Source organism: Narcine bancroftii, chromosome 4 (genome assembly GCF_036971445.1).
Source record: "Narcine bancroftii isolate sNarBan1 chromosome 4, sNarBan1.hap1, whole genome shotgun sequence".
Taxonomy (NCBI): Eukaryota; Metazoa; Chordata; class Chondrichthyes; order Torpediniformes; family Narcinidae; genus Narcine; species Narcine bancroftii.
Window position 1 is genome coordinate 14,263,295 of NC_091472.1, and position 17,927 is coordinate 14,281,221.

At 42.3% G+C, this 17,927-nt stretch overlaps 1 protein-coding gene and 1 long non-coding RNA gene across 2 annotated transcripts in view; one reads left to right on the forward strand and one right to left on the reverse strand.

Moving 5' to 3' along the window:
* The window catches only part of LOC138760341 (uncharacterized), a 32,038-nt gene extending 14,326 nt beyond the window's left edge, over positions 1-17,712 (forward strand). The window contains exons 2-5 of the long non-coding RNA XR_011355547.1: positions 2,638-2,714; positions 12,220-12,360; positions 14,524-14,598; positions 17,069-17,712. This is a non-coding gene — a long non-coding RNA (uncharacterized lncRNA). The remainder of the gene's footprint in view (positions 1-2,637; positions 2,715-12,219; positions 12,361-14,523; positions 14,599-17,068) is intronic.
* The window catches only part of wdr27 (WD repeat domain 27), a 671,431-nt gene that overhangs the window by 249,977 nt on the left and 403,527 nt on the right, over positions 1-17,927 (reverse strand). The gene's annotated exons all lie outside the window — the stretch shown is intronic.

Sequence of the window (17,927 nt, forward strand, 5' to 3'; positions counted from 1 at the left end):
AATAAAAGGCATGAGGATAGATAGAGTCCAAGGAAAAGGAAATTGGTCAAAGGTACCAATAGGGCTAACAAAAGAAGTGAAGGCCAAGGTAAAAGCAAAGGGAAGCTAAAACTAGTGGGAAATCAGAGGACTGGGACTCCTTTAAAAACTTACAGAAAGAAATAAAGAAAATCATAAGGAAAGAAAAGATGAGTTATGAAAGGAGATTGATAAACAATATAAAAAGAGATACTAAACAGTTTTTTAAATATATAAAGAATAAAAGAGAGACACATGTTGACATAGGACCAATAGAAAATGATGCTGGGGAACTTATAATGGGTTATAAAGAAATGGCAGAAGAATTAAATCAATATTCTACATCAGGATTCACTGTGGAAGACATTAATAGTATCCCAGATAGACAGAGAAATTACTGGAGAAATTGTACAGGGTAAATTGAATGGATTAAAGATAGATAAATCTCCTGGACCGGACGAGGTACACTCGCAGCTTTTGAAAGAGGTGGCTTTGGAGATTGTGGATCCATTGGTGACAATCTTCCAGAAATCAATAGTGTCTGGCGTGGTTTCAAGGGATTGAAAGGTTGCAAATTTGGTTCCGCTGTACAAGAAAGGTGGGAAACAGCAAAAAAGAAACTATAGACCTGTAAGTCTGACGTCGGTGGTTGGGAAGATATTAGACTCAATCCTCAAGGATGAAGTTACGAAATACCTGAAATGCATGACAGGATGGGTCTTAGACAGCATGGTTTTTTTTTTAAGGGTAGATACTGCCTGACCAACCTATTAAGAGTATTTTTGAAGAAACGTCAGGTAGGATCGACAAAGGGGAGGCTGGGAATGTAATATATTTGGATTTTCAAAAGGCTTTCGATAAGGTGCCGCATGTTAGGTAGCTAAATAAGATGAGGGCCTATGGAATTACAGGGACGCTATTAGACTGGATATAAAATTGGCTGATAGGCAGAAAGTGTTGATATTAAGGGATCTTGTTCAGAATGGCTGGCTGTAACAAGCGATGTTCCACAGGGGTCGGTCTTGCTGCCGCTGCTGTTTACAATTTATATTAATGATTTGGATTGTGGAATGAATGGTTCTGTAGCTAAATTTGCGGATAACACTAAGATAGATGCCGGAGCAGGAAGTGTTGAGGAAACTGTAAAATTGCAGAGGGATATAGACAATTTTTGGAGATTGGGCAAAAATATGGGAGATGAAGCACAATGTTGAGAAGTGTTCGGTTCTACATTTTGACAGTGGAAATAAACAGGCAGAGAACTATCTGGATGGGGAGAAAATTCAATCCTCGGAGGTGCAAAGAGACCCGGGCGTCCTTGTGCAGAGTCATCTAAAGGTTAATGCCCAGGTGGGATTGGTAGTGAAGAAGGCGAATGCTATGCCAGCATTCATTTCAAGAGGAATAGTGTATAAGAATAGAGAGGTGTTAATGAGACTCTATGGGGCACTGGTGAGACCCCATGTGTACAGTTTTGGGACCCCTATCTTAAAAAAGGATGTGATGTTTTTGGAGAGGGTGCAGAGGAGATTTATTAGGATGATTCCTGGAAAACAAGGGCTGGTGTATGGGGAGCGTTTGGCAGCTCTTGGGTTGTTTTTGTTTGAGTATAGGAGAATGAGGGGGGATCTCATAGAGACATTTTGAACATTGAAAGGTTTTGAAAGAGTGGATGAGGATAAGATGTTTCCCTTGATAGGTGAATCGAGGACAAGGGGTCATAGTTCTAAAATTAGATTATCCAATTAAAACAGAGAGGAGGAGTAACTTCTTTAGTCAGAGGGTCTTGGATCCGTGGAACTCACTGCTGCACGAAGCAATGGAGGCCAGATCACTGGGAGTATTTAAACAGGAAATGGATATCTCATTAGTAAAGTTATCCAAGGATATGGAGAAAAGGCTGGAAATTGGAACTAGGTGTGAGCATAGTTTAGTGTAGTCACGGAATAGACTCGATGGGCCAAGTGGCCTTCTTCTGTTCCTTTATCTTGTGATCTTGTGAAATTAACATGCAGGCTATCCAGCACAAGGATTCCCAGGTCACTTTGCATCTAGGTATTTTCAACCTCCTTTGAAGAAGACCGCAGAGCCTACCTCACTGACAAAAGGCAAAGGAGGAAAAACCCAACACCCAACCCCAACCAACCAATTTTCCCCTGCAACCGCTGCAATCGTGTCTGCCTGTCCCGCATCGGACTTGTCAGCCACAAACGAGCCTGCAGCTGACGTGGACTTTTTACCCCCTCCATAAATCTTCGTCCGCGAAGCCAAGCCAAAGATTTTCAATTTTTGCCCCATTTGAAAAAAATAGTCAGCCCGTTTATTTTTTTCTTCCAAAGTACTCTTACTCTAAACTTTCCAACATTATATTTCATTTGACATATATCTACCCATTCTCTTAATATTTCTGTCATTCTGCAGCCTCCTTGTTTCCTCAACACTACCTGCTCCTCCACCTATCTTCGTATCATCTGCAAACTAGGACACTAAGCCATTCATTCCATTATCCAAAATGTAAATATACAACATAAAAAGAAGGGGTCCCAACACCAACCCCTGTGGAACATCACTAGCAACTGGCAGCTAACCACAGTATTTTTAATTTGTTTTTGAATTTAGACATACAAGAAGGTAACAAGCCCTTTCAGCCAATGAACCTGTGCTGCCCAACTACACCCAATGGACATCCACCCCCGGTAAGTTTTGAAGGGTGGGTGGAAACTAGAGGACCTGGAGGAAACCTACGCAGACATGGGGAGAACATACAAACTTCTTATGGACAACATGGGATTTGAACCCCGGTCCTGGTCGCTTGCACTGCAATGGTGTTGTGCTAACTGCTACACTAACCATGTCACCAATATGATCCATGTATTGGAATATTTTGCTTCCTGCCTATCAGCCACTCCTCTACCCATCCTAGTATGATTCCTGTAATACCATGGATTCTTTTCTTGAAAAGTAGCCTCATGTGCAGCACCTTGTCAAAGGTCTTCTGAAAATCCAAATACATTACACAGCAACCCCCTTATGCAGCCTACTTGTCACTTCTTCATAGAATTCCAAAGGGTTTGTTAAGCAAGATTTTTCCTTAAGGAAACCATTCTGGCTTCGGTCCATCTTCTCATATCCTCCTATACTCCATAACCTCATACTTGACAATGGAGTCCACTATCTTCCCAATCCCTGACATCAGGCTAACCAATCTATAATTTCCTTCTGTGCCTTCCTCCCTTCTTGAATAGTGGGGTAACATTTGTGATTTTTCCAGTCCTCTGGGACCATACCAGAATCTATTGATTCCTGACAGATCATTACCAATATCTCCACAATCTCTACCGCTATTTCATTCCGAACCCTAGGGTGCAATCCATTTGGTGCAGGAGACTTATCCACCTTAGACATTCAACTTTCTGAGGACCTTCTCCCTTGAAACAGTAACTGCACTAACCTCCTTCCCTGATACCTATCGACATCAGGCCCACTGCTAAAGTCTTCCACAATGAAGAATGAGGCAAAATACTCATTTAGTTCCTCTGCTATCTCCTTGTCTCCCATTATCTAGCATCATTTTCTAATGGTCCTATATCTTCTCTCACCTCTTTTACTTTCATACTTAATATTTTCCCTCCTTATGAGATTTTTAAGTTATCTTCTGCAAGTTTTTAAAAACTTCCCAATCCTCATTCTTTTCACTAATTTTTGTTTCCTTGTATGCACTATCTTTTGCTTTTACATTTGGCTTTGAATTCCCTTGTCAGCCAGATGTGTTATTTTTTTCCATTTGGTACGTATCCTTTTTTCGGCATGTATAATATTTATCCTCCATCTTCCTCATTTATTTCAGGTAATCCATCCATTGCTGCTCTTCCATCTTCCCTACTAGTACCCCCTTCCAATCTATCTTGACCAGTTCCTTTCTCATGCTACTGTAATTCCCTTTGCTCCTCTGAAATACCGACTTATCTGACTTGTTAAACCTCAAATTGAAGTCAATTATATTGTGATCTCTGCCCCCGAATGGTTCCTTTACTCTAAGCTCTCTAATTACCTCAGGTGCATAACACAACATCCAACCCAGTACAGCTGATCCCCTGGTGGACTCATCAAAAAAGCCATTTCAATACTTTCTACAAATTCTCATTCTTGAGATCCAGTCGCAACTTGGTTTTCCTTGTCTAATTGTATGTTAAAATTCTTCATGACTTCCATAACATTGTAGTGGCCCGCTACCTGGGAGGCGACCAGATACACAAAATGGCAGACAAACACAGCGATCTCACAAGGCCCACGCAGGCTAATGGCCTTTCTATCCGGCCAACAGCCCGCCCAGTGGGAATGCTGACCAATCAGAGGCCGGAATGTCATTGATGTCACTTCAGCCGGCACCGGCAGGAAAACCGGGCCAAGCAATGGGAAACTGTAAGCAAAGACAGGGAGAGCAATAAAGCAGTCTTGACTATAACTACATAGAGTGTGTGTCGTTCTTCCACTCTCTGCTGTAGCGTGCGCATTACATTGGTGATCACAACCTGGCCAAATAGCATTTGAACCTGAAGGTGAATGATCAATCAACACTCCACGTATCTTCCTTGAAGCTGCCAACATTCTGGAGAGGCAGCCACTGGTGTGGTTTGAGCAGGCAGAAACCCAGTTCCAGCTCCGACAGATCTCCACCGATGCCAAAAAGTACTACTACGTGGTGAGCTTGCTCAAACCAGGACACAGCAGAAAGGGTTGTTGATTTCCTACAGCAGCCTCCATATCAAGACAAATACGAATTTTTAACCTGCACTTTAGGGATCTTACAGCGTGAGCATCTTGCCTGACTGTTGCACATGGACGACCTGAGGGACAGGTCGAGGGGCACAAGCTTTTCAAGCAGGTTTTCAGGAACAGCTGCCCGAGGATATCAGAATGCTGCTCACCGATGAAGACTTTCAGCAACCCCCGGAAAGTTGCCACCTGGGTGCTCTGGAAACTGAAAAGGGACAGCAGCATCATGGTGGAACAGTTCGCTAGGCCACGCACACAGCGAATACCAAGGCCACAATAACTGATGGAAAGGCCCCATTGTCCAGTACTGTTTCTACCATAAGCGATGGGGTACTGTGATAGAATATGTGATAGATGTATTTGGGAGATAAATTGGTAAAAACGAGAGTAGGTTACATACATAACACACACACTTTAAAAATACTGAAGAATTCAATGACTTTACAGAAACTATGGAGAATGCTATGCACATTTCACAAGTAGGTGCTAATTGAAATGATGTCATGAAATGAAGAGACCATTGTCTTGGAAGAGCCATGTTGTCTGTTTTTACAAGGCTTCTGACCTTTCTGCAAAGTGCTCACTCAAAGGTCATTGAGAGGTTTGTTTACTTAAAACAACAAATGGGTGCAGAAGATTAACTGCTATTGTTTGCTGGAGGTCAGGGGTTTTGCAAGTGAGAGAGTCACATGGGCTTTCTGGCAGTTGGAAAGAGAGAAGGGTGAAACAAGTTCTCTCAGTCAGTGTGTGTGACACTGAAAGCTTGCTGGAACTGAGAGCCACCAGAAACTGGTTTGGAACTGAAACAGAAGCTCCAGAGTGGCGGATGGCTGGAAGTGCTATCTGTCTGATATTTCTCTTGGAATAAGCAGAATAGAAAGGAACTCTGTAGTAGCCTGAAAGGAAGAGGTTATCATCTGGAGAACCCTGATGGGGCAAGTTTAATCAGCTAATGGTGGTAACTCAGTTGTGGAACTCCTGGAACAACACATTTCTCTCTGAAAACCCTACAAGAACCTTCCTGAGTGGTAAACATTTACCTTTCGAGCACCAAAGCCTGGTGAACTTTATACATGTTAAATTCTGTGCACAGTATAAGAATTGTTTGAAACCAGAGAACTTGGAAGAATGAGAAGTGAGATTGGACTATGAACCAAAGAACTTTTCTTAAATTTACTCACACATTACATACACGCGCACTTAGAATTAGAAGGGGGTTAAGTTGGGTAGTTAAGTTTATAGAGATAAGTTAAATTTTGATTCTGTTTTCATGTTTAAAGATAATTTAAAAATTTTGTTTAAGTAACTCCTTGTTTTGGTGAATGTTTATTGCTGCTGGGTTTTGGGGTCCTTTGGGTTCATAAAAATACAGAGGCCTGCTGATGCCGCCAGCCCCACCCGCCACACATTTCAGGGAAATGTCGTGGCCAACCATTCCTAATGGCTATGGCGGTTGGCCATCGAGATAACCTGCTCCCAGTCTGGGACTCTCTCTCTGAACAGTGTTTCCTGGTTGACATGGGTTCCAAGATCAGTGTCCTTCCAGCCCCCACACTTGTACAACCCAAGCTGGGCCCAGCCCTGAGGGCAGCAAACAGTAGCAGTATAAGGACCTTTGGCATTTGCACCATCCAACTCTGCTTTGGCAACAGCCACTTCATGTCCATTTTCACACTGGCGGCAGGGGCACAACCACTCCAGGGTGCAGATTTCCTCAGGGCCCACTGTTTGCTAGTGGACCTCAAAGGGCAGCATTTAGTGCATGCCAAGATTTTACATACTTTCTTCCTGGGTGGAGCTAAATTACCAACCTCCCACCTCAACTCCTTCATGATGTCTGACAATGAATTCACATGCATCCTGGTGGAATTCCCTTCCATCGTGGTGCCTAGTTTACCTTCGCCAAGTCCAAGCATGGGGTACAGCATTACATCCTAACAGACGGCCCCCCACTCCACGCCAGGGCATCCCACTTTCCTCCTGAGTAACTCAACCTCATGAAAGAGGAGTTTAAAAAGATGGAGGAGCTGGGGATTGTGCGGCATTCTGACAGTCCCTGGGCCTCCTCCCTGCACATGGTACCTAAGGCAGCAGGAGGGTGGAGGCCATGTGGAGACTACCAACGACTCAATGAAGCCACCACACCAGTCAGGTATTCTGTGCCACATATACAGGATCTACAGGGGGCATGGATATTCTTGAAGGTCAACCTCATCTGGGCTATCATCAGATCACAGTCCACACTTATGACATCCCTAAAACCACTATCATCACCCACTTTAGGCAAATGAGTTCCTAAGAATGCCTTTCAGGCTCAAAAATACAGTTCAGACCTTCCAGCAGCTGATGGACGCAGTGGGCTGGGACCTCAGGTTTGCATTCATTTATCTGATGACATCCTGATAGCCAGCTGCAATTGCAAGGAACACGCAGCCCATCTAAGAAAATTGTGCACTTGCCTGAGCAACTTTGGCCTAACAATTAATCTGGCCAAATGTTAGTTCAGGCTGGAGACAATAGACTTCCTGGGTCACAGAATCAACAAACATGGGGTGACACCCCTGCCTGAAAAGATAGAGGCCATCAGGCGCTTCACCAAACCCCACATAGTGAAAGGCCTCCATGAATTCGCTGGTATGATCAATTTTTACTTATGCTTCATACCAGCAGCAGCCCCCATCAGACACCCCCCTGTTCGCACTAACGGCAGGGAAAGAAAAAGAGATCACCTGGGACAGGGAAGTATCGGAGGCATTCCAGAAGGCAAAAGTTACTCTGGCCAATGCCATGCTTCTGTTACACCCCAGGACAGATCCTTACACCGCCCTTACAGTAGATGCTACCAACACAGCGGTCAGGAGTGCACTTGAACAATTGATTAAGGGGCAGTGGCAGCCCTGGCGTACTTTAGCTGACACCTCCAACCACTTGAACTTAAATATAGAGCCTTTGACAGCAAACTCTTGGCACTTCAGGTACTTTTTGAAGGGGAGGCAATTTAAAGTTTTCACAAGCCATTAACCTTTGCCTTCAATAAAGTGTCAGACCCGTCGTCAGCCAGGCAGAAAAGGCACCTGCCCTGTCCTACATGTCTGAGCTCACCACGGACATTGAACATATTGATGGGAAGGCCAACATAATGGCTGATGCCCATCACGACTGGCAATCCAATCCATCCAGTCTCTGTCTGAAGGGATAGATTACATCTGGTATGTCTGCTGGCCAAGGCTCAGCAGACATACCATGAGATTCCCACGTACAGGACAGTGGTTTCAGGGGTCAGGCTAGAGGATGTCACTATCGGCATGGGAACCCAGATGCTCCTATGTGACTCCAGGATCAGTAAAGCCAGCGAAGCTCTGGGAAGGCTGCGTATCAAAGTGCTCAATCAACGCAACGCCCACATCTCCACAAAGCTGAAAGTCTACAGAGCTATGATCATTCCTTCTCTCTTATATGGATGTGAGACCTGGACTCTATACCGATGTCACATCAAACAACTGGAGAAGTTCCTCATGCACGCCATCTATTCCATCTTTGGCATCTGTTGACAAGGCTGTGTCTCCAACCTGGAGGGTTTGGGTTGCGCAAGGTTCACTAGCATTGACTCCCTGAGCATCAGAGCCCAGATGCAGTGAGTGGGACCCGTTATCAGAATGGAGGGCCACCATATGTGTTGCCAGCTGCTCTATGATGAATTGAAGACCAGAAGGAGACCTCAAGGTTATCCACACAAGTGGCATAAAGACACTGTGAAGGAAACCCTATGCTACTGTGGCATCCATCCAAGTGAACTAGAAGCTGTGAGTACTGACTGTTGGCAAGCCCTGTGCTATGAAGCCTACAGTTTTTAAGACAGGCGCTGCCAAAAACTGATGTAACAGCATTACAAATCAGCAGGCCATGTTATTAGAACAATGGACTTCCAGGGCCCACAATGTGATAGACTCAGCGCTTCCAGACTGGGGACTGCAAAGTCACCTTTGTGTCCGCAAATGAACAGCACAACAATGTATCTTCTTCGAACCGAAAGACGACCAATACACAAGAGTAAAGGGATCTTTTTCAATGTATCCTGATTTTCTGTTCAAAGTAGTGAAAGACCAATTTCAATACCTAGGTATTACAATTATGAAAAATTATAAAAAGTTATTGAAAGAAAATTTCTTAGTATTACTTAATCAGATTAAAGTATTATTATTGGTATTATCTATTATCATAATTAGATGTATCAATTTGATTAAAATGAACATCTCACTGAAACTTAAGTATTTTTTTCAAGCCTTACCAATTTTAATTCCCAAATCTTTCTTTAACTCATTAGATTTGGTTATTTCCTCATATATATAAATCACAATTTTTTTTACAAAGCCCATCTTTAAAAAACTAAAAGGATCGGGGGATTATCACTTCCAAATTTTTGATTTTATTATTGGGCAATTTATATACGTAATTTACTTTTTTTTATTATATTTTGATAAATTAGTGAATCATCCTTCTTGGTAGAAATGGAACTGAAGTTTTCTAAAAAATTATCTATGTTGGCAATTTTACATTCCATTTTACCCTTTTCCTTTTGACACATAATCCGATAATGAGAAATAGGTTGAGAATATGGGATCAATTTAAGAAATTTTTTGGTTATAATAGTTTTTCTCTTGCGAGTCCCATTATAGATAACCATCTTTTTAAGCCTTCTGTATTAGATGCAGACTTTAAAGAATGGTACAGATTAGGTATCAAAAGATATAAAAATCTTTTTATTTGAGATAACTTGACTCTTTTGAACAATTTTCAGTTAAATTTAATCTTTCTAATAGACATTTTTTTAGATATTCACAAGTTAGGCATTTTGTTCAGTCAAAATTACATGATTTTTCTCAAACCGCAAATTCAAATAAGTTTCATACTTTTTTTCATTTACAGTTTGTTCACAGTGGATTAATATCATATATTTATAATGATTTATTAGATTTAAGATTGGCCTCAATGGCTGCGAATAAGAATAATTGGGAGCGTGATCTCAATATAATATTTTCAGATGAAGACTGGTACTCTGTTCTTAGTTTGATTAATGATTTTGTCTCATTAAGTTGGAGGAAGTTGTGGGCCATCCAGAATTTTATGTTTTCCAGACAGTTAGTGGGGTTATATTAAGCAATATAGCTATGTTATATGCAGATTGCCTTTTCCACACGAACCCAGCCTGATCTGGGTTCGTTAGTTTTGTCAAATGTTTCACCAACCTATTGGCCAATGTTTTTGCTAAAATGTTATAATCTGCGTTCAATAGTGATATAGGCCTATAGGAGGTGAACTTCAATGGATCCCTATCTTTAGAAAGATTCCTGGAGAGTATGTGTTTCCACCACTTGATCCACCACCTTCATAAGAAGGGGCATCAAAAGGTCTTTGATTGTCTATAAAATTTGGCGGGGAACCAATTCTCTTCCGGGGATTTACCCGCCAATCGAGTGCTCAGAGCATGTTCAATCTCTTCTCTAGAGATGGGGGCATCACAACCCCCCTCTCTCTCTCTTCCTGATCGAAATTTGGCAGTTGGAATGGAAGCAAAAAATCATCTATTTTAGCAGGGACCCCCCCCCCCCCACCAGATTTATAGAACTTACAAAATGTATTGTTTATTTATTTTCTCTTATATGAAATCTTGCCTTCCCCTGCTTGAATCACATTAATTGTCCTCAAGACTTCTTCTGCCCTCCACCTGCCAGGACGAGACTTTGTGGGCCTTTTCCCCAACTCATAATACTGTTGCCTACATTTTAGAATCAACATTTTCATTTTATTTCTTTGCAATGTATTGTATTTGAGTTTTTTATTGATTAAATCCCCGTATTTATCTTCCGACCCCAATCTCTGGTAATCATTTTCCAGTTGAGCAATGTCCTGTTCCAAATCATGAATTTCCCTTATATACCCTTTTTTTAAATCCCTGTGGTATTATTACAAGCTCCCGTTTTAGTAAAATGGGATTTATCACTGTAAGGGATAGCATAGACAGGAAGAATTAAATGGTTACAGTTAACATTTAACACAAGCACCATCATAATGCAATTTGATACATTGGAAGAACTGATACATTGGGTTGTCACAATCTGTTCCAAATTTGATACATTTGCAAAGACATTGTGATTTTGCAAGGGAGAACTGTTCTGACGGCTGAAGAGAAAACAACTTTTTGAAGCAGCTCTTGAGGCCAGCCATTTTTGTGGAATTCAGAGCAAAGCCGGCTCTGTGAATGACTGGGCCTTTTCAGTGGATTGACCTGTGCCAGAAGGGTCTTTTGGGAAGCAAAGTGCTTCATTTTGATTGTGACTAACAGTGAAGATGACTTGGAGAAACCAGTACCAGGGTCTTGGAAGCTTTATGGAAGCTGTCCACTTCGAGTTTGCTTACAAAAGGACAAAGAGTGTGTTATGACTACAGCTCGTGTGGATGGACATTTCTTCAAAGGCAACACAAGGAGCATTCGCGAGTCTGTAGCAGCGACAACTCCAGTCTTCCCAGCAGTTCATCATTGAATCTGGGCATCAAATTTCAAAGTCCTATGGTTCAACACTGAATTTAAAAGACTTAAATTTGAAATATCTTTCTAGATTTTGACCTGGATTGCAACACACACACACACACACACACACACACACACACACACACACACACACATATATATACACACACACACACACACACACACACACACACACACACACACACACAGAGTTGGGGACAGATTTAGTGTTAAGGATAGTTTAAGAAGTTAAGACTATAGTTTAAGAGTTAAAAATAAAAAATTGTGTTTTAAAATTAAACACTGTCTATTAATTGGATATACAGTTATGTGCGGTTTGTAACAGTATATCCAATTATCTTGCCCCTTAAATAAGCCTTCAGCGTCTCACAGAACAGTTCTATCTGAGTTCCAACAATTCTACAAAATCTGGCTTTCCCAACAGCAGTGATTTTAGGTGCCATCTGTATGCCGTAGCTTGCTTATCTGGCATTATGATGGACAAGGTCAATGGCAAATGATCCAACAACAGCCATGCCTTGTACTTGGACTCCACTATCCTACCTTCCAATTGGGCTGATGCCAAAAATATCAATTCTAGTGTAGGAGTTGGGGTTCCTCAAGTAGAAGGAGTAATCCCTTTATCTCAGATTCAGCCTTCTCCAAGCATCTATGAGGTTCAGTTCTTTCATGAAGGCCAGTGTGGATTTATCTATAGCTGGATCCAGACAAAAATTTAAATCTTCTCCAATCAGTATATTTCCACTACCCTCTGCTACCTTTAAGAATATCTCTTGTATAAATCATTCATCATCGAAATTCGGGGCATATATATTCATAAATGTCCAGGACTCTGAGTATATTTGACAGTGCATCATCACAACTTTCCCTGCTAGGTCAGCCACTACCACCTGGATCGAAACAGGAACTTTCTTGCCCATCAGGATTGCCCCTCCCCTGGCTCTGGAACCAAAGGAGGATGCTGCCACCTGGTCCACCTATCCCCTCTTCAATTTGGAATGGTCCTGACTTGTAAGGTGTGTTTCTTGCAGGAAGACTGCATCAGCCTAGAGCTTCTTTAAGTGTCCCAAGATCCTTTTGCTTTTTATCATTCCATTTAATCCGTTGACATTAAAATGTACAATTTAATTGATTAATCCATTACCCCAGTGCCTTTCTATCTTCATTCACCCCCTCCCTCCACCCATCCCCCCCACACTTACCTTCTGTCCCTTTAACCTTGTCTCGGCTTCCTGCAAAGACGTATTTGTGTAAAACAAAACCTTAACAGACTAAACAAACTAACAAAACCAAAACCAATAATTCAAAAAAAATACAATAAAAACCCCAAAATGATCCTTCCCTCATCCCTCCAACGACTCCTACCCATCCCAGTGCCCCTATCCCAAACATCATCGCCAACCACTCCCTCAGTTTGGAGCGTGCCGGTGGCACCCATCAATCCTTCATCACCCTCAAAGTTCCACGTGCACCTTCCTTCATAACATTATAACATTCATCATAAACAAGTGTAACTATCCCTTCCAACATATATAGTGTTACCAACCAGGTCTCTTCCTGTTAATGGCCTTTCCCCCCACTATCTTTCTTGTGGACCTGTCTGGGCTGAAGCTAACGTATTGTCATACCTCACTATCTCCTTGGGTTCCAGGAAATGCTTTCTCTCCACCCCCCTACCTTAAAGTTGCCAGATATATTAAAGCAAAACCAACACCCTCATTTTTAAATTGCTTCTTAGCTGCATCAAATTCCCTTCTCCTTCGTACCAGCTCCGCACTTATATCTGGAAAAAAGATTTTCCTCCTTTCTACTTCTAGGGGACCACCCTGTTGTCTCACCATCCCCCGCACCCCTCCCAACCCCCCCTCCCCCCCCCCCACCACCGTCGTTGCATGCAGGATCCATTCCTGGTCTTGGTAATGCCACAGTTTCACAAGGATTGAGCGGGGTTTCTATCCCGGCTCTGGTTTAGGTAAGGAGGACAGATAAGCTTCTTCTATTTGCAGTTCTTCTCCCCTCTCCCCATTTCCAATATTTCGGGGATCCACCCCTTTAAAAACATAATGGGATTTCTCCCCTCCACGAGCCACACTATTTTAATATTATTTTATCTATTATAATTCTCTAACATGTCTTAACTTGTTCCAAAACCTTTTCCTATCCTTCATCCCTATGTTCCTATCACCCTCCAACTGATCTATAATTTACTCCACCTTATCAACCCTCTCCTTTACCCAGTGTACACTTCCAGGCACCTCCCCATTGCCCTCCTAAGTTCCCCCATCTCTTCTGACAAATTTTTCATTACATTTTTCCAAACATTTTTCAACCTCTGCTCAGAGTCTTCCCCCACTGCCACCATCATTGTCCTGATACTGTCCAATGGGGGATCTCAGTCCCCTTCTCTCCTCCCCTCCCTCTGCTTTTCAACTGTCCAGGGTGGGGCATTCCTTCCCGATGCTCTACCACTACCTCTAATGACTTTCCCGCTGCCATCGTCGCTGGCTCCCTCACCACCGTTGACATCCTTACTCCCCCTGCCTCCTCGCAGCCTTCCCTGAGTTGCAGACACAGTGCCGCCTGATCCTCTGCCCCGCCTCTCGGTGCGGGGTCGGGGTCCCATCTCCTCAGTCTCACGAGCTCCTCGTGGCCCATCTTGTGTTTTCTGCCACTCACAGAGCTCACCTTTACCATGGCCTTCATTGCCACTGCTGCCGTCGCTAACCTCCCCTCTGCCGTTGGCATTCTCACTGCTGACGCAGCTCCCTTCTCCACTGTTGCCACTGCCTCACTGGTTCCTTTGTTCCACAGGGGTTGCGGGCGCAGCCTTCTCTTCACTGCCACTCTCTACCCATTCCTGCCACAAACCTCATGCTTCGACCGGATGCTCCAGCATCAACTCCTCCTCCATGATATCTGCATCAATGCCTGGATTCACCATCGAATGTGTCCCACTGTCTCCTGTCCTCGCAGGTTCTCTAGGTAGGCTGTTGCTTCTCCCCACTTCCCTCTCACGAGGCTGGCTCTCTTGGCGTTCATTGGATGTTTTGGCCATCTTTTCATTAAAAATAATTTTATTCTCCTTTTTGCCCATTCTTCTGAAGCTAATTTTTCTATTAGGAACTTTTTACCCCACCTTCCTTGTACTTTACTGGTTGATTTTTATGCTTTTACCCTAGTTCATGCTGGAACTCTGAGGAACCTGACTACCCCCTCCACTGGATCATGTGCCATTGAAACAGGCACTTAAATATGTAAGTTATAGAAGGATAGGGACCCAAAGTAGGAGGAAAATGGAATTAATATAAGTGGGCAAAGATGTTAGGATGGATGTTGGTGGGCAGTGGGGCCTGTTTCGGTGCTGTGAACCACTACAACAGTCATTAGTGGTTTGCTAGGCCATTTCAGAGGGCTGATTATATGGAGTGAATCTGGAGTCAAAAGAGACCAGACCCAGTACTAATGGGAGATATACCCCCTCTGAAAGATTAGTGAACCAGTAATTCAGTAATTCTCATTGTTTTGATTACTTAGACTAGTTAGTCTCCATTTTACTCTTTCACAAGCAGTTTCAATTATGAATATAGAATACTCAAGGAAAATCCTATTACACATGTAGTTACTTAAAAAGTGTAACCTGCATGTGGATAGTGCTTTAGCATTTTCATATCACTAAGTACCAGTTGTTCATCAACTTCTGTACCAGTTTTACATCAAATTCTATTTTACCACACCAACAATATTGAGGCAAATGGTCCAAAATATCACAGATTAAGCATGATTGATGTAAAACATCATAGAAAAGGCAGAAGCCCCACAAGCCAGACTGCTATTCGTTTTAGCATTCTGCAATTGAAATGTACTTGTCATAGAATGAAATGTGATACCATTTACAGCTTATTCTGAGACACACCAGAAATCTAACCAGGCACTTTCCAGTGTGAATTATATTTGGTTTAATAACCATATAACAGTTTACAGCGCAGTAACAGGCAATATCGGCCCTTCGAGTCCGCGCCGGTTCACTTGAACAATTACACTCTCCGCCTATAACCCTCCAATCCCCTCATATCCAAGTACATATCGAACATTCTCTTAAATGACAGAAAGGACCCTGCTGCAACTATCTCCTTTGGAAGTTCATTCCATTCTGCCACCACTCACTGAGTGAAAAAGCATCCTCTAATATTTCTCCTAAAGTTTTCCCCCCTTACCCTTAATTCATGCCCTCTTGTTACAACCTCCCCTGCCCTTGGGGGAAAGAGTCTGTTTATGTCTAGTCTATCTATTCCTTTCATAATTTTAAATACCTCTATCAAGTCCCCTCTTAGTCGTCTACGTTCCCATGAATAAAGTCCCAGTCTCCTTAATCTCTCCCTGTAAGCCAGATGCTGTTAGCCAGGCAACATCCTTGTAAATCTTCTCTGCACCCTCTCCACCTTATCTATATCCTTTCTATAATTAGGAGACCAGAACTGAGCACAGTACTCCAAACCTGGCCTCACCAATGCCTTAAACAGCCGCAGCATCACTTCCCAGCTCCTATACTCCTATACTTTGATTTATGAAGGCCAGCAGACCACATGCCTTCTTAATTACCCTGATGTTGTTCTTTATGCAACTCTTCTTCTAGATGAAAATTAAACCAAACTGTCTCTGGAGTGACCATCATTGGCATTGGCATTTCTAGATCAACAAAGTCCCCAGAGTGCAGCATTGGAGGAGGAGTCGTTTATTCTTCACCCTCCACCCATCACCGTACCAAGCTCCTCATCCATTCTCCTTCTAGTCTCTCATTTGCTCAGGCTCCACCTTCTCATCAGATGCAGCCCCAACCCTCTGTGATCCCAGAACCCCAACTCCCCAAATTCCAACTCCTATCTCATTGTCAAACCTTTTATAGGATCCCAATCAAGCAATGACTCCAAATGTAGCCACTTAAATGACTGTTCACACCATACCCAGCTTCAACCCTCAGCCATATCCCTGATCTGACCTTAGTAAAGGGCTACATGTTTTAGTTGGTACCCAAGGCCATTGAAACTCACTGCTGCAGGTCTGGAACAAAAAATGTGATTGCAACAGCAATGTCTTTGGGGCTAAAATTTATAGCCCAGACTTTTATAAACTTTAAAACTTTTATCACAGGATTATGAGAAGAGTATTCCAAGGTTTGCTAATAGATGGCTGTAAACATTGTCTCTACACAAGGATCACTTACGGAGAGATTTACATAAAGCCAGTGAACTACTGATCTGAATTTTGGTTGTGTTGGCTAAGGGACTATAGTTGATCAGGACATCTGAAGATCTCCATGCTCTGTTACAAATTGGCCACAAAACGGAACAAACATGACTCACTTTAGTGTCTCATTCAAAGGATATAATCTATGGATATAACCTTAATGTTCCTGTTTCTCAGAGCACAATCTACTGGGACATCATTCTTTGGATTGCGAGAGAACGATTTGATCCAATCTCAGTAGGTTTGAAATAATCTTGTCTTTTAAGAATTTGTCAACTTTTTTCACCAATCAGTACTCATCAATCCAGATCTCAGAACAAATAAATTAAAAAGAATTACTGCAATTTTGAAAGAGGATAAAAGTGATCATTTACATCAGGCATGCTTGTGAAAAGGAGAATTTTCAGATTGAGCTGGACATCGTGATGAATTTTTCTCTGAGTGGAGATACTCACAACAATTTTGTTATTTTCCTTACAGGACTTTGGAGGGGTCATGACTCCATTTAGTTCCTTCGAGTTTATGACTGAGCTGTTTAGGCTGAACCATGAACCACGTACGGTTAGAGAATTTTCTATTATCTACGTTATACCACTGTGATCTTCAGAAAAGTCAACGGAAGAGGATAGAATGTCTGCAGTTTGGACAAAGCCTTTTTAAGAACACTGGAACATATGGAATACTCTTCCACGAAAATTCTGGCTATGAACCATGTCTGGAATCTCTTTCTTCACTTGGGATTTCTTTCTTTAACTTTTCAATAATGCAGCTGTATGGCCAAAAGGAATCTGAACTATTCTAGCTCACATGCTGTTGAAACGAAACAGTACAATCCAGAGGCCACATTGAAATTTGTTTTTTGACCAGTGATAGTACATATTTACCAGTTTCTAAACATACTAAGCAATTCTTTGCTTTCCTGGTGTATGTACGTGCTCATGTGACAGAAGATAGCTACTAATAGTAATATTATCTATGTATCACAGTCTCTATTTTTCACCATTGGTTAACTGTGCAGGCCAAAATGGCAGATATGTATTTGAAGACTAGTTTTGTGGCACACTGACAAGATCATTAAAGATCCAAAATTACAGAGATTAATGATGCACCTTAGTTGGAAACATTAGGAAATTCCTACCAAACGAAGGGTACTGAAATTACTCTTAAGCCAGAAACACAACCACCTTTGGCTTCTCAGCGAGAGAAGGAAATCAGTTAATAGGAGACCAAGTGAACGAGGAAACGGCATGTATTGAAACCATTATACTCAGCTGATGCTCCTGGGTGTCTGCAAACTCAGAAGTACTTCTGGTGATAGGGATTAAACCTACCAGATTAA